Raw genomic sequence first — 20308 nt, 5'->3', positions numbered from 1 at the left:
ATTAAATAATACAGAAATATTTTCCCTATAAGTGCCAATACCTATTAAACCAGAGGTTATCAGCAGGGGAGATGACTCAGCAGTTAAAGGCACTTGCTTCTTGATGACCTAGGCTTAATTCCTCAGTACTCACATAAAGCCAATCAAACTAGGAGGTGCATGCATCTGGAGTTCATTTAAAGTGGCAAGTAGCCTTGGCTTCCCCTTATAGTCAGTCTCTCTCACTCTGTTTCTCTCCCCGCCTCACTCAAACAAATAAATAAAAATGTTTTTTTTTTAAAAAAAAAAAACTATATATATTATATATATATATATAGCAGATGTTACAGTCTTGGGGATAGGGGTAGGGAGACTCCATTTTAAAAAAGGTTTTCCTTCCCTTAATCCTCCATTTTACAATGTATCCTTTTTGTCTTTTATATAAAAATGAAAAATATATATATATATATAAACAGAGACCTATCTAGGAGTGGTGGCACACACATTTAATCCCAGCACTTGAGAGGCATAGGTAGGAGGATCACTGTGAGTTCAAGGCCACCCTGAAACTACATAGTGAATTCCAGGTCAGCCTGGGCCAGAGTGAGACCCTACCTCGAAAAACTAAAAAAAAAAAAAAAAAAAGCAGACCAGATGGAAATTGACAGTACATATAGGCCAACTCCTAAAGTATAACTTGGTTGCTACATGTCAGTCTCCTTGCAATACACCATTTTCTCTATGTCAAAACTTAATGGAGAATACATTAATTACTTCTGTATTGCTGTGACCACAATGTCTGGCAGAATCAACTTAGAGAGGGTAGATTTATTTTGTCTCATAGTTTCAGTCCATAATGACAAGGAAGTCATGGGTAAGACAGCAGTTTAGTTAATGGTAGTGAAGGAATGTAGCAGGAGATGCGCAAATCATAGGATTCAGAGAAGCGGAGAGCCAAGTGGAAGTCAGAAGCCAAGTAAATCTTCAAAGTTCTGCCCCTAGTGATCTATTTGCATCAGCTAGTCCCCTCTTCCTAAAGATTCCTAAAGTCTCTTCCACAGCCTCCCAAAATAGAACCACTGGCTAGGGGCGGGGGGCGGCGGGCGGGGATAGCATTTAAAACAGCCTATGGGGAAATTTCAGAACATAAGGGTAACAGCAAATGAGGATGTCACCCCTGCCATCTTATAGCCCAAATTTTACTTGTCTAGATCCCCAGCATACTGATTGGTTCATAGCACTTTACTTTCAGGATGCTTTTTGTTGTACTCCCCTTCAACTTAACTCTCAGTACTGTGCTACCTCAGAGGTTCTAAGATGACCTTTATCTGTTTGGTAATGCTTTAGCAAAATAAAATTTACAAAGAGAAGAACAATTACAAAGAGGATAGTTATTATAGATGTTAAGCATAGCCCCATATATAGTCTCAGAAAGGGACACACATGACAATTCTATGATGGGATATACATATTTTAAATTAGGCTCTGCTGGGAATGGTGGTGCATGCCTTTAATACCAGCACTCAGAAGGCAAAGGTAGTTTGAGGCCACCCTGAGACTACATAGTGAATTCCAGGTCAGCCTGGGCTAAAGTGAGACCCTACCACTGCAGTCTTGCTAGACTCACCAGTGGTTAGACTTAAGGCTTATCTAAACTTAAATCTGGCCAGGCATGGTGACACATGGCTTATAATCCCAGCACTTGGGAGGCAGAAATAGGAGAATTACTGTGAGTTTGAGGCCAATCTGAACTATAGAAGGGGTTCCAGGTGAGCCGGGGCTAGTGTGAAACCCTACCTTGGTGGGCGGGGGAAGCTTTACTGGGTACTGGAAAGATAGCTCATGGGCTAATGCACTTGTCTGCAAAGCTTAACAACCCAGGTTCGATTCCCTGGTACCCATATAAAGCCAGATGCATAAAGTAGCACACGCATCTGGAATTTCAGAATCCTGACTAAAATTATGACCCATAGCCCATCTTATTAACATATCAATTATTCTTATAAATTTTCTTTTGTCCTATTATGTAAAATATTTCCTTTATATTCTTCCATGTTAAACACTGCATGGTCCCAACCCACTACCACCTTCCTTTTAATCACAATAGATTTGTATCTTCTATAATTTCATAGAAATGGAATCATATGGCTTCTCCTGGCTTTATCTGGATTCTTCTACTCAGTATAACTATTTTTAAAGTTTTCCATTTTGCTGCATGGTCCAATTGTTTTTTACCTTGTATTGATAAGTTTCATTACACTATAGAAAAATACTTGGGCTGGAGAGATGGCTTAGCGGTTAAGCGCTTGCCTGTGCATCTGGCTAACGTCGGTCCTGGGGAACCGAGCCTTGAACTAGGGTCCTTAGGCTTCACAGGCAAGTGCTTAACCGCTAAGCTGTCCCTCCAGCCCCATTTGCAAACTTTTATGTCTTTTATACTTCTACTTATTCATTTAATTTATTTTCTGAGACAAAGTCTCACTCTATTCCAGGCTGACATAGAACTCAAACTGTAGCTCAGGCTGGCCTTTGAGCTCACAGAGATTCTCTAACCTCAGTCTCTTGAGTGCTGATATAAAAGATGCAAGCCACTGAACTTGACTGTGTTTTGTACTTCCTTAGGGTATTTGCCAAAGACTGGAATGGCTATGCATATGGAAGGTATGTTCAGAATTCTTAAATAAATTAACAAAGTTCTGCCCATATGACTATTATACATTCCCCAGTGACTATGAAAGAGCAGTTTCTTTTACATCCTCACTAAAATCTGGGGTGGTCTGTTTTTGAAATTTTAGTCATTCTCCTAGGTCTTTAAAGCAATCTGGTTGTGGTGCTAATTTGTGTTTCTCTAGTAACTAACATTATTGTATATAATCATATGCTCGTTTTCCATCTTTTCATAATTTTGGTAATTATTGCTTCAAATCTTTATATGCTCTGGGTAAAGGCATTTACCAGATTTGTACTATTTCATGATAGCCTGTTGTTGTTTTTATAGTCCCTTGAGAGTGCTCCCCTCCCTCCACATCCTAGCCCATAGCACCAGGGATTGAACCTACTGCCTTGTGCATGTTAGGCAAGTACTCAATCACTGAGCTATATACCAGCCCTCTTTTTAACCTTACTTTTAAGACATGGTTTCACCAAGGCTGGCCTTGAATTTGCTCTGTAGTACAGGCAGGCCTCAAGAACTTCTTAACAAAGGCTCCCAAGTAGCTGGGGTTCCAAGCCTATGCCACTAGGTCTTTGAAGAACAATGTATTTTTCTTCTTTCCTCTTTATCATTTCTCCTCTTCTCCCTTCCACTTTTCCTTCAGGAAGCCCTTGAACTTACATCAATCCTCCTACCTCTGCCTCCCAAGTACTAGGATTAAAGGCATGCGCCACCACACCTGGTTGTAGTTTAACTTTTGTATGTCCAGAAAAGGCTTTATTGTTTCATTTTCATGTTTGAAATACCTTTATTGGATATAGAATTCTGGGTTAGTAGTTGTTCTTTTCCTTAAAAATTTTAAAGATATGAGTCTATTCTCTACCTACTTGCACTGCTTCTTATGCAAAACCTCCTGAGGTCCTTCTACTTGCTGCCAGTTTAAGCCATGTTTCCTTTCCTCCAGCCAGTAAGTAAGCTGCTCTCCTTTCATTGATTCTAAACAATGACAATGACAATTTGATATAGTCCTTTTTGCATTTGTTGGTGTTTGAGTTTCACTGAGCTCTAAAGTCTCTGGTTTGAAACTTTCAACAAATTTAGAAAATACAGGCACTATCTTGTTTTATTTTTGCTATATCCACTAACAGCAATGCAACTACAAATATATTAGCAATATTTGTAAAAGGATGCAACTGATGCAAGTTTGTTACTTAGGAAGTTGGACCATAGGTTAAGGATGTTCTATTTTATTATATTATTTATTTTCTGTTTTTCAAATTTTTTTGGTTTATTTTTATTTATTTATTTGAAAGCGACAGACAGAGAAAGAGGTAGAGAGAGAGAGAGAGAGAGAGAGAATGGGCGCGCCAGGGCTTCCAGCCACTGCAGACGAATTCCAGACGCGTGCGCCCCCTTGTGCATCTGGCTTACGTGGGTACTGGGGAATCGAGCCTCGAACCGGGTTCCTTAGGCTTCACAGGCAAGCGCTTAACCACTAAGCCATCTCTCCAGCCCCTTATTTATTTTCTTGAGACAGTATCTCATGTAGTCCAGACTGGCCTTGAACTCAGTTTGTAGTTGAAGATGACCTTGAAGTTGTGATCCTCCTGCCTTTATCTCCAGAGTGCTGGAATTACAGGCATGTGCCATCATGCCTATGTTTTTTCTTTATTAAAAACTTTTTAAGGGCTGGAGAGATGGCTTAGCGGTTAAGCGCTTGCCTGTGAAGCCTAAGGACACCAGTTCAAGGCTCGGTTCCCCAGGTCCCACGTTAGCCAGATGCATAAGGGGGTGCACGCGTCTGGAGTTCGTTTGCAGAGGCTGGAAGCCCTGGTGCGCCCATTCTCTCTCTCCCCCTCTATCTGTCTTTCTCTCTGTGTCTGTCGCTCTCAAATAAATAAATAAATAATTTAAAAAAAAAAAAGGTCAGGACGTGGTGGTTCCTACCTTATTAAAAAAAAAAACTTTTTAATAAAAATTAAAAAAAGAAAAAAACTTTTTTTGACAACCTCCATCCATATACATGATGTACACTTATAATAATCCCTTCCCACTGCCTTCCTTTGATAATCCCACATACTCCCTCCACTGAACCCCTTCTTCTTTCCAACTTGTCTCCTATTTTTGTTACTTTTTATTCACAAGCACCTGTGTAATTTTTTTTTTAATGCCATGCCAGGAATTGAATGCAAGCCTTCATACATGTTAGGCAGATACTCTTAACACCCCAGGTATATTACCAGCCCTTCTATTTATACATACACACATTTATTTATTTATTTCAGAGAAAAAGAGGCAGAGAGAGATAGAATGGGCACGCCAGGGCCTCCAGCCACTGTAAATGAACTCCAGATGCGTGCCACCCTTTGTGCATCTGGCTGATGTTGGTCCTGGAGAACCAAACTGGGATCCTTTGGTTTTGCAGGCAAATGCCTTAACTGCTAAGCCATCTCTCCAGCCCCTCTATTTGTATTTTAAAAATTCATTTTCTTCATTGTGCTCTCCTTTGAGAGATTTTTATTATGTCATTAAATTCACTAATCTTGGGCTGGAGAGATGGCATAGCGGTTAAGCGCTTGCCTGTGAAGCCTAAGGACCCCGGTTCGAGGCTCGGTTCCCCAGGTCCCACGTTAGCCAGATGCACAAGGGGGCGCATGTGTCTGGAGTTCGTTTGCAGTGGCTGGAAACCCTGGTGCGCCCATTCTCTCTCTCTCCCTCCATCTGTCTTTCTCTCTATGTCTGTCACTCTCAAATAAATAAATAAGAGAAGAACAAAAAAAATTTTTTAAAAATTCACTAATCTTTTCTTCTAAGTCATATAATCTGCTATTAATCCTATCTCAAGAGTTTTTCTTAGATATAATAGTTATAACAAAAGTGTGTTTGGGGTATTTTCTGTGTCTTATACTTTCCCACTTACCATGTCTAATCTTTCCTGTGGCTTTGTTTTATATAAAAAATATAGTTAGAAAACCGTTGTGGGGAGACGTGTACTAGAGGATGACTGAACATCTGATTCTCTTGCCTCCACCTCCCAAGTGCTGACATGATAGGAGTGTGTCACTACAGCCAACTTGTTTAAGGCTCAATCTCTTCAAAAAACAGATGTTTTACATATTCATTTTTACTTCACTCTTGTTCATGTACAAGGGTAAATCTGTCCAATTAATCCACCTTTTCTAGACATAGAAGTATATTTTAAGCTATTATAAATTCCTTTAAAAGCCAGGCATGGTGGTGCATGCCCTTAATCCCAGCACTCGGGAGGCAGAGGTAGGAGGATTGCTGTGAGTTCGAGGCTACCCTGAGACTCCATAGTGAATTCCAGGTCAGCCTGGGCTAGAGTGAGACCCTACTTTGAAAAACAAAATCAAAAAAACAAACAACAACAACAAAAATTCCTTTAAAAATCACAGTAATCAGGCTGGGGAGATGTCCTATTGGCTAAGGTGCTTACCTGCAAAGCATAAGGACCCAGGCTTGATTCTCCAGTACCCATGTAAGCTAGAGGCACAAGGGGATACATGATTCTGGAGTTCATTTGCAGTGGTTGGAGGTCCTGGTGTGTTTATTCTCTCTGTCTCACTCACTCTCTCTCTGCCTCTCAAATAAATAAATAAATAATGGTTGTTAAAAGACTCACAATAATGATAATTCCACATAGTGATATCAATGCATTTCCTCATTTATGTGTGGAAATACTTATCCAAGAATGCAATACACTTATTGCAACATTGCTCATACAGAATATGTAGAAAAACTAGGGATGAATTTATGTAGTATTTATTATAGCTTTCTCAAAAAGTATTAAAGGGGGTAGGGTTTTGGAGACATTGTTCAGTCGTTAAAGGCACTTGCTTGCAAAGCCTACAGGCCTGAGTTTGATTCACCATTACCACATATAGCCAGATGCAGAGGGGCACATGCAGCTGAAGTCCATTTGCAGTGGTAAGAGGCCTTGTTGTGCCCATACTTTCTCTTTCTCTCTCTCATAAATAAAAATATTCTTTTGAAAAGCAGTAATGGGATAGTTGAAAACCCTTCTGCATAATACAAGCTTCATCTACATCATGGATTCCTACAAGCAAAAGAAAAAGTTGTTCCTTTTATCTAATTATTAGTATGGTTTTATTTCATGACAAAATGCAATTTGTACATTTTCCCATTCCAATTATCTCCTTAATGAAGTTAAATTAGTTATTTGAGAGAAATAGAGAGACATAGAAGTATAGGCACTGCAGAGCCTCCTGCCACTGCAAATGAACTCCAGACACATGCACCACTTCATGCATCTGGATTTGCTCAGGTACTGGGGAATCAAACCTAGCCTATCAGGCTTTGCAAGCAAGTGCCTTTAACTGCTGAGCCACCTCTCCAGCCCAGCCTGGTACATTCTTTTTTTTTCTTTTTCTCAATTTTTATTAACATTTTCCATGATTATAAAAAATATGCCATGGAAGCCGGGCGTGGTGGCGCACGCCTTTAATCCCAGCACTCAGGAGGCAGAGGTAGGAGGATCGCCGAGAGTTCGAGGCTACCCTGAGACTACATAGTGAATTCCAGGTCAGCCTGAGCCAGAGTGAGACCCTACCTCGGAAAAAAAAAAAAAAACAATGCCATGGTAATACCCTCCCACCCCCCACGATCCCCTTTGAAATTCCATTCTCCATCATATCCCCTCCCCATCTCAATCAGTCTCTCTTTTATTTTGATGTCATGATCCTTTCCTCCTCTTATGATGGTCTTGTGTAAGCAGTGTCACGCACTATGAGGTCATGGATATCCAGGCCATTTTATGTCTGGAGGGAGAACATTTTAAGGAGTCCTACCCTTCTTTTGGCTCTTACATTCTTGCCACCACCTCTTCCACATGATTTTTTTTTTTTTTTCTTTTGAGGCAAGCCCAACAGACTGGCTTTTAAAAAATGTGTGTGTGTATGTATGTGAGAGAGCAAGTATTGGTGCACCAGGGCCTTCAGCCATTGTAATCGAACTTCAGACATGTGTGCCATCTTGTACACAGGTGCAACCTTGTGTGCTTGAGTCACTTTTTGTATATGGCTTATGTGGGACCTGGAGAGGCAAATATGGCTCCTTAGACTTTGCAGGCAAGTCTTAACCACGAGGCCAGCTATCCAGCCCCCAAGGTGATTATAATACGTGCTTTAACATACTTAGGCTTTATCTGTATTTGTTCTGAGTTCCGAAGCTCCTGCTGCGGGGCTTGGTGAACACACACCTGGGCCCTTTCCCTACTGCCCCACCGCCCCACACCACCTGGTCTGAGCCACTGTTTTGCTGGTAACTCTTCACTCCCTTGATGGGGACAAGAGACTTCGGTCTGCCACCTCCTCTACCTAAACACCAGGAGAGTTCACAGGGTTTTCTGTCCTTCTCTCTTCACCTGTAGCTTCACAGGGTCAGCTGACCCTGCAGACTGAATTCAAGTCGTGGGCCAGTAAGGATGAGTGGCACCTGCCCCAGCCCTTCCACAGGGTAGATTACAAGTGACCAGGGGCCCCAGGAAGGGACCAGTTCCATTTCCTATGTTGCTGGGACTACATGGATGTGTCTCTTTTGAAGACATGTTGTGATTCAAGACAGTGCTGCTCACTGAAGTCCACTCAGGAATGGTGGTCCTCCCATCTGAGGAGCTCTGGCACCTCTCATACAGGCCCTTATTTTAATTGTCATTCATGTAGCAATCTGAGGTTGTGTATTATTGTCTCTGGCTACTAGAAAATGGCTACAAGGAAGAGGTGCAAATTAGTCTGTCAATCACAGAATCAAGTCAGTGGAGGTCTTAGCTAATGGGAAAAGAATCACAGTGGAAGCAGAGAATGATGCGAAGAATTACCTGCATGGATGATAGGTAGGCTTTGAACAGTAATAAAAGATGGAAAAACAACAACAACAAAAGGCTGGAGGGATGGTTTAGCAGTTAAGGATTTGCCTGCAAAGCCAAAGGATCCAAGTTCGATTCCCCAGGACCCAAGTTAGCCAGCTGCCCACGCGCATGGGGGTGGGGGGGAAGCACACGTGTCTGGAGTTCATTTGCAGTGGCTGGAGGCCCTGGTGCTCCTATCTCCCTCTTTCTCTATCAAACAAATTAAAATAAATAAATAAATAAAATAAAAGCTGGAACATTCCTTAAAGGGCACTCACCTACATCTTGCCAGTTTATCTGTGATGTGAACCACTTACTGTGCTTTGCAGGGCTAATCTAGAGGTTACAGCCAGATATATTGTACCATGCCAGAAACTGATGGCTCAGGCAGACCAGCCTGGTACATTCTTACACTCACTCATGCTAAGCTTCTCTTTCACCCTTCTTTACTTATTCTAGGTCCTTGTGCATGTTTTCATGTATTGCTATTTTCAAAGTACACTTTCATTGCTATTGACAAGCTAGTAAATCTGTTAGGACAAGTGTCATTGTAACACATATCTGAAAACAGAAAGTTATTGTGGGCTGGAGAGATGGCATAGCAGTTGAGACATTTGCCTACAAGGCCAAGGGACCCAGGTTTGATTCCCCAGTACCTACGTAAAGCCAGATATACAAGATGGCGCATGCATCTGGAGTTTATTTGCAGTGGCTAGAGGCCCTGACATACCCATTCTCTCTCTCTCTCTCTGCTTCTCTCTTTCATATAAAGTATTTTTTAAAAAAGCAAGTGACAAGAAACAAGTTCTTTTATATCATGGTTTCAGAGACTTTAGTGGAGAGTATGAGCTCCATGTTGTTGTACAATGGTGAGACAGAACATCACGGCAGAAAGAGCCTATAGTGAAGCAAAAGTCGCTCACGTCGTGGTGCCAGGAAGTGGAAAGTGACAAATGTAGGGGAAGACACAGGAGACAGAAACATTCTTCACAGGCATACCACCTATGACCTCATTCCTCCAACCAGTCCTCATGTTCTCTTCACATTCCAGAAGTAGCCCATAATTATGAACTCACCCCTTCATGAAGCCAGCGCCCTCATGATGTGATCATGTTCCTAGTGCCTTCCCTCTCAATATTCAATGCATCAGGGGCCAGTATATGAGCCAAAATTTGGGGACACACGTGATATCCATACCATAATAGTGGCATGGATTATTCTTTGTGTATGTGGTACTGGGGATCAATCCTAGACCCTCACAAAGGCTTAGTAAGTGATCTATATCCATAGCTCAAACCTTGGTCTACTAAATTCTCAGACATATTGAGTACAGGGTACACTCTCTATAAGAAGGCTATAGGTTCCCTACTATTATAGCCAAAAACTGTAGCTGGTTTTTAGGAATAAGTGGTTTTCAATGTGTGTCTATTTTAGGTTGACTTCTAAACATGTGCTTATTTCTGAGAATTTTCTCCCCTTTTATACTTTATTTTTCTCATCACACTGTAATAATATTGTAGGTTACCTTTTGATAAAATAAATTTACATTTTAATAATTTTGTTTATTTATTTTCCTGTGTATGTGTGTGCATGTATGTTCATGGGAGGGCATGCATGCTGTAGCATGCATGTAAAGGCCAGAGGACAACTTTTTGTGTAGTCCTCTACTTTTCACCTCATTTGAGACAAGGTGTTTTTCTCTGGACTTCACCCTTTGCTATTGTTCTTTGCTGCACTTGCCATAAGCTTGTAGGAAATTCTCCTTGTTCTACCTCCCATCTCCTGGTCAGACTGCAGGGATTACAGAAGTCTGCCATGGCTTATAGCTTTTGTGTGAGGTCTGGAGATCAAGTTCAGGTACTCAGCATGAGTGGCAAGTGCTTTATCCACTGAGTCACCTCTATACCACCATTTTAATCATTTTTATGTGTACATTCAATGGCATAAAACATGCTGTACAACTATTACTTTTCATTTCTAAAAGTTTTTCATCATCTCTAACATAAACTCTGTATTCATTAAACAATAACTCCATATGACCCTCCTTAATATTTGGCAACCTCTATTCTACTTTCTCCTCTCTAATTTGACCTGTACTAGATATCATATATAAGTACAATCACAATCATTTGTGTCTGCATGATTTTACTTAGCATATGGGGGGAGTGTTAGTCACTGAACCTTCCACTGATCTTTCTCCTCAGCCATACTTAGCAGTGTTTGAAGAGTCTACCTTGCTGTACTATATATTAGTACTGCATAGTCTTTGCAGAGGAATCATATCTCATATATGGATATATCACATTTTGTTTAGTCTTTCTCCACAATGGCATCTGGGTTCTTTCTACCTTTTGGCTATTATGGATTTTGCTGCTATGAATATTACTTTGTGGCTTCATCTGTGTGTTTCCTTCTCTGAGCCATCTATGAAATCTGTGTGTGTGTGTAATTGATGGACTATGTGGTTTTTAATAAGCTGCTAAACTGTGTTTTGCTAAGCATCTGCTCATTTTATAAAAAATATTTATTTGCAAGCAGAGAGAGAAAAAGAGGGAAAGAAAGAGAGGAAGAATGAAAATATGAGTGCACCAGGCCTCTAGCAGCTTCAAACAAACTCCAGATGCATGTGTCACTGTATACCTGGCTTTATGAGGTACTGAAGAATCAAACACTGGTCATTAGGTTTTGCAGGCAAATTCTCTAACCGCTGAGACGTCTCCCCACCCCACATCTGCTCATTTCTCACTCCACTGAAAAATGTTAAAGGGTTTTAATTCCTCTACATATTTACAATATTTATTTAAAAATAACATTATTACCTGGGCATGGTGGTGCATGCCTGTAACTCCAGCACTTGGGCAGTAGACAGACAAGGATTAAGAATTCAACATCAACATTGAGAGTTTGATGCCAGCCTGCGTTACAGAAGATCACATCTCAAAAATAAATAGGTAAATGAAAAGAGCTACTGAAATATAATAAATTCTGTACATCTAAAATATATATATTTTTTTATTTGAGAGAGAGAGAGAGAAATGGCATGCCAGGGCCTCCACCACTACAATTGAACTCCAAAATCTTATGCCACCTAGTGGGCATGTGGAACTTTGCACTTGCCTTACCTTTGTATGCCTGGCTTACATGGGATCTGGAGAGTCAAACATGGGTCCTTACGCTTCACAGGCAAGTGCCTTAGCTGCTAAGCTATCTCTCCAGCCCTGAAGTATATCCTTTGATACTTGTTTTTGTTTGTTTGTTTGTTGTTCGAGGTAGGTTCTCAATCTGGCTCAGAATGACCTGGAATTCCCTATGTATTCTTAGGATGGCCCTGAACTCGTGGTGATCCTCCTACCTCTGCCTCCTGAGTGCTGGGATCAAAAGCGTGCACCACCATGCTCAGATGTGATATGTATTTTCATTGCATTGTTATGTTGATCTTATTCTGTAGCTTAAACTAGCCTCAAACTCACTGTGTAGATAAACTGACCTCAAACTCAACATCGTCTCTCCTCAATGCCCTGGGTACTACAGTTGGATTACAGTTATGCACCACCATGCCTGGATGTATGTGATGTTTTGATATATAAATATACTTACCCTTAAACATTACAGTAAGATATCACCCTTGAAAGTTTTCTTATTCCTTTTGTTACTTCTTCCTCAACAAGTAATCATCTACTTAATGTCACTAAAGATTTTTTTTGTTGTTGTTCTTTTTTTTATTTATTTATTTGAGAGTGACAGACACAGAGAGAAAGACAGATAGAGGGAGAGAGAGAGAATGGGCGCGCCAGGGCTTCCAGCCACTGCAAACAAACTCCAGACGCATGTGCCCCCCCTTGTGCATCTGGCTAACGTGGGACCTGGGGAACTGAGCCTCGAACCGGGGTCCTTAGGCTTCACAGGCAAGCACTTAACCGCTAAGCCATCTCTCCAGCCCAATGTCACTAAAGATTTTTAAAGAGCTTGTTGTTGTTGTTTTGGTTTTCTGCCTGTGCTTAAACTACAGGCAAATACCACCATGCCTGGATTTTATCCTTTAATAAATAAAATCAAGTGTGGGGCCAGGGAGCTGGTTTAATGGTAAAAGGTACTTGTTTACAAAGCCTGTCAGCCCAGGTTCAATTCCCCAGTACCCATGTGAATCAAATGCAAAAAATGGCCCATGTGTCTGGAGTTTGTTTGCAACTGTAAAATGCTCTGACCCACCCCTAAACACACACACAAATAAATAAAATAAAAATGTTTTAAAAAGTAACATAAAGTACATCATGGAAAATGCTAATAAAAATTTTTAAAAATTTTAGAAAGTAACATAAATAAGGGTGGGTGAGTTGTTGCTAGCACTAAAATTCATTTGTGCTTCAACCATATTACGTCAAGTCTACACTGCAAAGTAATACTTCACTGCATGTACACACCTATAAGTTCTTTATTGACTTAGCTACCATGGACATTTTAGATGTTTTCAATTGTGGAACTAAAAATAAACCTTTAATTGAAGTATTTAGATCTTTAATATTTAAAATAATTACTGATAGGCCAGAGAGATGGCTTAGCAGTTAAGGTTTTTACCTGCAAAGCCTAAAAACCCAGGTTTAATTCCCCAGTACCCAAGTAAAACCAGATGCACAAGGTAGCACATGTGTCTGGAGTTCATTTACAGTGGCTAAAGACCCTGGTGCACCCAGTCTCTCTCTCTCTCTCTCTGCCTCTTTCTCTCTCTCTCTCTCTCAAATAAATAAATAAAATAAAAACTAAATAAATCTTAAAAAATAAAATAATTACTTATATCATTGGATTCCACACCATTTCATTATTCCATTACATATTAATTGGTATTTTACATATTGTTATATATGTATATTATTCTTTCATACCTTTAAAAAAAGATAATGTAAATATGTATAGCATTTCATTTTTATATTTTTGTGGCTTCATGTACTATATTTTGTTGATTTTTTTTTTTTTTTTTTTTTTGTATGTGTGTGTATGGTTTCTCTAAGGATCACAACTCAGACTTTCAGAGTTAAACTAGAACACTACATTAAGTTACCATTCTCACTGCTGGGATGAAATATCTGACAAGAAGCAACTTAATTAGGAAGAGCTTATTTCATCTTATAGTTCAGGGTTATAGTCCATGGTAGGGAAGGCATAACAGCAAGGAGCCTGAGTCAGCTGATAGCATTTAGTTCAGAATGAAGAAGCAAAGAGTGGTGAATGCATGTGCTCAAATCACTTTCTCTCTTCTATATAGTCCAGGACTCCAGCCCTTGGAATGGTGATGCCCATAATTAAAGTGGGTCTTCTCACCTCAATGAACCTAATAACCCCTCACAGGGATACTCAAAGGCTGATTTCCTAGTTGATCCTAAGTCCTATTAAGTAGGCATGCAATATAAATTATCACAACCACGTAATGTAAAATAGAGACACCCTGAAAGCATATAGATCTTTTTTTTTTTTTTTTTTTTTTTAAATTTTTATTAACATTTTCCATGATTATAAAATATATCCCATGGTAATTCCCTCCCTCCCCACCCCCACACTTTCCCATTTGAAATTCCATTCTCAATCATATTACCTCCCCATTACAATCATTGTAATTACATATATACAATATCAACCTATTAAGTATCCTCCTCCCTTCCTTTCTCCACCCTTTATGTCTCCTTTTCAACTTACTGGCCTCTGCTACTAAGTATTTTCATTCTCACACAGAAGCCCAGTCATCTGTAGCTAGGATCCCCATATGAGGGAGAACATGTGGCGCTTGGCTTTCTGGGCCTGGGTTACCTGACTTAGTATAATACTTTCCAGGTCCATCCATTTTTCTGCAAATTTCATAACTTCATTTTTCTTTACCGCTGAGTAGAACTCCATTGTATAAATGTACCACATCTTCATTATCCACTCATCTGTTGAGGGACATCTAGGCTGGTTCCATTTCCCAGCTATTATAAATTGAGCAGCAGCATATAGATCTTTTTAATTACCACCCCCGTATACCATTTTTAATAGTTTTATATATGTTATGATAGTTTTATATATTAGCCTTGTGTATATTTAGAAAAATACTTTTAAAACCCTGAAGAATAATAAGTTTTGCTTTACACATCTATATATTTTTAAATAAATTAAAAAGATAAAAGTAGTTTTTATTTGTAAGCAGGTATTTACCATTTCTGAGGTCCTTCATTTGTTCTTGAAGATCAACGTATTCTGTTAATATCATTTCTTTTTCAATTGAAGAGCTTCCATTATCATTTCTTGTAGAACACGTCTGCTAAAGACAAATGTCTCTTAGTTTTTCCATTTATAAAATTGTCTTACTTTTGTCATTATTCTTGAAGAACATTTCCATTGGACTCCAGGATGGACTAATTTTTTGTGTGAGCTTTTAAGATGATATTATACTGTCTTTTGACAAATTTTTTTCCTGAGGGAAAAATACTGACATTTGAATTATTATTCGTTTGTATGCAAACCATTCTTTGTCTACTTTCCAGACTTTCTGTTTGTGTTAGGCTTCAGATTGTAATGTGTTTAGGCTTTCTTTTCCAAGAATTGTCTTCAATGGTTCTAAACTGTACCTCAGTAGGCTTCATGACTTGATCTTGCCATTTGTAATACATAAATCCTTTAAATCTGGCCCCTGTTACTACCTACTTTATTCACTTACAAGCTGCTAATGTTAATAGTAAGAACTGTTGCTTCACAAGTTAATATTTTAAATATATATTTAAATTTTTATTTACTTATTAGAGAGAGAGAAAATGCGCACACCAGTGCCTCTAGCCACTTCAAACAAACTCCAGATGTATGCACCACCATGTGCATCTGGCCAGAGTTCAATTCCTCAGCCACCTATATGAAACCAGAAGGGTGTTTGTTTGCAAGTGGCAGGAGACCCAGGTATGTCTATACACATACACACATACACAAATAAAAATAAAATTTTAAACTTCAAAAAAGCCGGGCATGGTGGCATATGCCTTTAATCATAACACTTGGGAGGCAGAGGTAGTAGGACTGCTGTGAGTTTGAGGCCAGCCTAAGACTGCAGAGTGAGTTCTAGGTCAGCTTGTGCTAAAGTGAGATCCTACTTTGAAAAAAACAAAACCTTCAAAGGGTCTCAGTTTATGAGACCTTCCTCTCCAAAACTGATCTCTATCTCCCCCCAGAAGTATGCTTCTTAGGCCTGGTGAAGCTCTGATTTGATGTAGGGAGTACATCTTATTGGGAAGAAAAATACTGTCTCATTGTATTGTACCTGTCGGAAACTCATTCAACCACTGTCCCTTTGTGACCTCCATCGAAAGGCTTTTTTAAAAAAAATTATTTTTGTTTATTTTTATTTATTTATTTGAGAGTGACAGAAACAGAAAGATGGAGATAGGGAGAGAGAATGGGTGTACCAGGGCCTCCAGCCACTGCAAACAAACTCCAGATGCGTGTGCCCCCTCGTGCATGTGGCTTACATGAGTCCTGGGGAATTGAGCCTCAAACTGGGGTCCTTAGGCTTCACAGGCAAGCATTAACCTCTAAGCCATCTCTCCAGCCCCAAAAGGGTTTTTATTAAAACAATTACTACTAGTTCTTAATCTATTTTGAATATCTAATATCAGTTACAAGTAACAAAAATTTGTTTTAAGTAGAAAAGTTAACTTAAAATATTTAGGCTAGGTATGGTGGTGCATGCCTTTAATCCTAACATTTGGGAGGCAGAGATAGGAAGATCACAGTAAGTTTGAGACCACCCTGAGATGACATAGTGAATTCCAGTTCAGCCTGGGCTACATTGAAACCCTACCTTATAAAACAAAAACAAGGGCTGGAGAGATGGCTTAGCAGTTAAGGTGCATGCCTGCAAAGCCTAAGGACCCAGGTTGGATTCTCCAGGTCCCACAGAAGCCAGATGCACATGGTGGTGCATGCGTCTGGAGTTCATTTACAGTATCTAGAGGCTCTCACATGCCCATTTTTTCTCTCTCTCTCTGTCTCTAATAAGCAAATAAATAAATATAAATACATCTTTTTTAAAAAACCTTTTCAAAAAGTATTTATAGGTAAAACTTAAGTGGCTATAAATGACTAAAAAAAGGTAGTATTACAAACTCATATACTTTTAAATGTTTAAAGTATTCGGGAAACTTGCCTGTTTGCTCTTTGTATACTTGCTCATATCCCTGAAAAGATTATTTTGAAACAAATCACACATCTGATTATTTCATCTATAAGTACTTGAAGTTTGTTTGTGATGGTAAGAATCAAACTCAGGACTTCATACATGTAAGTTACTCTATCATATAAGCTAATCTTTATTCCCCAAAACTTTTTAAAATAATCACTATACCATTTGACACCTAAAAATAACAGCAATTTTCAATAATGAAATCCAGTCATTATTCAATTTTTCCTAGTTGTTGTATAAATTTGTAACAAGAATTCACTCTGTAGTCTAAGGGTGGCCTTGAACTCATGGTGATCCTCCTACCTCTGCCTCCCAAGTGCTGGGATTAAAAGGATTAAAGGCATATGCCACCACACCCGGCTTTGTTTGTTTGTTTTTGAATGCTTTTTAAATTTGAGTATTCATTTCCAATAAATTTTTTTTCTTTTTCCTGTTGAATTTCTGATTATTGTTTCCTAAATTCTTGTGCAGATTCTGGCCCTTTCTTTAGTCATCTGCTTTTTTAAAAAGATTATTATTATTTTTTTTTTTTTTTTTTTTGAGAGAGGCAGAGAAAGAGAGAGTGAGAACGGGTGTACCAGAGCCCCAAGCCACTTCAAACGAACTCAGACACATGTACCACCTTGTGCATCTGGCTTACATGGGTCCTGGGTAATTGAACCTGGGTCCTTTGGCTTTACAGGCAAGTGCTTTAACCACAAAGCCATCTCTCCAGCCCTCATCTGCTTTATTGAATCCTCTTTAGGGACACTGGATATTCTTTTTAAAAATATTTTTAAAATATTTTTACTTATTCATTTATTTGCAAGACAGAAAGAGACAAAGATGAGATAGAATGGATGCATCACGGCCTCAAGCTACTGCAAAAATCCTCTGATACATGTGCCACTTTGTGCATCTGGCTTTACCTGGGTACTGGGGAATCAAACCTAGGTGATTAGGCTTTGCAGGCAAGTACCTTAATTGCTGAGCCATGCCACCAGCCCGTATAGTCTTAAAATATGAAGTTTGTGCACTGGGTGTGGTGGCACAGGCCTTTAATCCCAGCACTCTGAAGGCAGAGGTAGGAGGATCACCATGAGTTCGAGGTCACCCTGAGACTACATAGTGAATTCCAGGTCAGCCTGGGCTAGAACAAGACCTTACATTGAAAAACAAAACAAAAAAGAATTTTGAGTTCCTTTTCCAGCATCTCAACCATTTCAGTACCTTGAATATTTATTGAGAGGTTGGGATTTTTTGGAGAGGCCATGTTGGCTTACTTTTTCATGTTTCTAAGTTATGATATGTACTGGAGTTGGGATGGATATCTGCTTGTTTGAGAGTCTTCTTTATGAAGAGTTTTCACTTGAAAGATAAAAACCAAGAACCCAAAAGGAGAAAACAAACTATTCTAACAGTAACATTGCCAAACATAACATTAAAAAACAATTAAAATCAAAGCCAACTGTTTACTACTAATAACTATAGAAAAGAAAATGGCAAGGCTCTGACATTAAAAACTTAATTATGGTAAAATGGATAATAAATGAATATAATACTGGAGAGGGGAATAAAAATGGGGAAAAGCAAGATTAAACAAAGGAAAAAAAAGTAAAATATCAGGAAGATAAAAAGAACAAGAAATGAACAAATCTGAATACAGATTTAAGAAAAATATATAAATCAGATGAAGGTTACATAATAAAAACAATCTTTTTACAAAATGAAGTTAAAATATTATATATAAGAAGAAAAAAAAAACAATTTTTTTAAAATGACAAAGTAGGGCTAGAGAGATGGCTTAGTGGTTAAGTGCTTGCCTGTGAAGCCTAAGGACCCTGGTTCGAGGCTCGATTCCCCAGGACCCACATTAGCCTGATGCACAAGGGGGCGCACGCATCTGGAGTTTGTTTGCAGTGGCTGGAAGCACTGGAGTGCCCATTCTCTCTCTCTCTCTCTCTCCTTTCTGTCTGTTGCTCTCAAATAAGTAAATAAAAATAAACAACAAAAAAATAAATAAAATGGCAAAGTATCAAGAAGAGGGCAATCTACACAGTCTCTGAGAGACCTGGACTTTGAAAAAGAAAAATTTTAAAAACTATCAAAAGACAAATTGAGGCCAGGCGTGGTGGCACACACCTTTAATCCCAGCACAAGAGAAGCAGAGTTAAAGAGAATAGCTATGAGTTCCAGGACACCTTGAGGCTCAATGAATTCCAAGTCAGCCTGGGTTACAGTGAGATCATACCTCCAAAAACCAAAGAGAGAGAGAAATTGAGAGAGAAACAGAGAGCTATAGAGAACAGTTAAGACTAGATGAATTTCTTCCATAAAGAAACCAGCCAGGGCACAGCCATATTAAACAAAGCCCCAGAGCTGAATCCAAGCAAGGAAGTATCACAAAGGACTAAGCACCCAGTGTGGCAAGAGCTGAGGAGAATGAACTTGCATGCTGGAAAACCACATCACAGGCTGAACTTATGCTCCACTGAGGAAACTGGACAATAGAAAATTTCAAGGAAGTGTCAGAAATCTGAAATCCAGAGATTTCCTTTTTCCCTATAAGAGGAGTAAAAAATTCCTCACAATGTGGGGTTGGACTGTAGACAGTATCTCAAAGCTCCAAAGCAAATGAACACACAGCCTGTGTGGATTCACCAGCAAGCAAGTACATTTACCTGCTGAGCCACCTCCTCAGATACCTTCTAGCCTAGCTTTGATAAATGCATAAAGTGAACCAAAATTGAGGGACTTTCTACAAAATGTCACTAGTATTTCTAAAACTCTGAACATTTAACAAACAAGGAAAGATCCAAAAACTATTATAGACCAAAGGAGAGAGGACAGTTAAAATGACTAAACAGAATGTGTGCAATGTGGTAACCTAGACTGGATCTTGGAGTAATCTGGAGTTTACTTCATAGTAATATAGCAACTTACTTTTTGAGAAATGTACCATAGTAAATGGGGCATGGTGGTATGCATCTGTGATCTTAGAACTCAGAAAGCTAAGGCAGGAGGATTGGAAGATCTAGGGCAGCCAGAGCTACATTGTGAGACTTTGTTTCAAAACAAATAAACAAACAAATGAAAAAGCAAATGTACAATAATTAGGAAACTGAAACTAACTATATACAGTAACTCAATGCACTTCAAAAAAATTTCATTTTATTTATTTATGAGAAAGGAGAGAGAAAGAGAATGGGCATACTAGGCCCTCTAGCCAATGCAAATGAACTCTGGATGTATGCACTGCCATGTGCATCTGGCTTATGTGGGTTCTGGGGAGTCATACCTAGGTCCTTAGTCTTCACAGGTAAGTGCCTTAGCTGCTAAAGCCATCACTCCAGCCCTCAATACATTTTTTTTTAAATAAATTATTTATTTATTTATTTGAGAGCGACAGACACAGAGAGAAAGACAGATAGAGGGAGAGAGAGAGAATGGGCACGCCAGGGCTTCCAGCCTCTGCAAACAAACTCCAGACGCGTGCGCCCCCTTGTGCATCTGGCTAACATGGGACCTGGGGAACCGAGCCTCGAACCGGGGTCCTTAGGCTTCACAGGCAAGCGCTTAACCGCTAAGCCATCTCTCCAGCCCCCTCAATACA

At 39.4% G+C, this 20308-nt stretch overlaps 1 protein-coding gene across 1 annotated transcript in view; it reads right to left on the bottom strand.

Moving 5' to 3' along the window:
* The window catches only part of Baz2b (bromodomain adjacent to zinc finger domain 2B), a 308213-nt gene extending 293432 nt beyond the window's left edge, over positions 1–14781 (bottom strand). The window contains exon 1 of the mRNA XM_045146851.1: positions 14703–14781. The gene's annotated coding sequence lies outside the window, so the exon portion shown is untranslated. The remainder of the gene's footprint in view (positions 1–14702) is intronic.
* Between the last annotated feature and the right edge of the window lie 5527 nt (positions 14782–20308).

This window comes from Jaculus jaculus, chromosome 4 (assembly GCF_020740685.1).
Source record: "Jaculus jaculus isolate mJacJac1 chromosome 4, mJacJac1.mat.Y.cur, whole genome shotgun sequence".
In the NCBI taxonomy this organism is placed as follows: domain Eukaryota; kingdom Metazoa; phylum Chordata; class Mammalia; order Rodentia; family Dipodidae; genus Jaculus; species Jaculus jaculus.
Note: the sequence above shows the minus strand (reverse complement) of the source record. Positions and strands in the feature narration are given on the sequence as shown.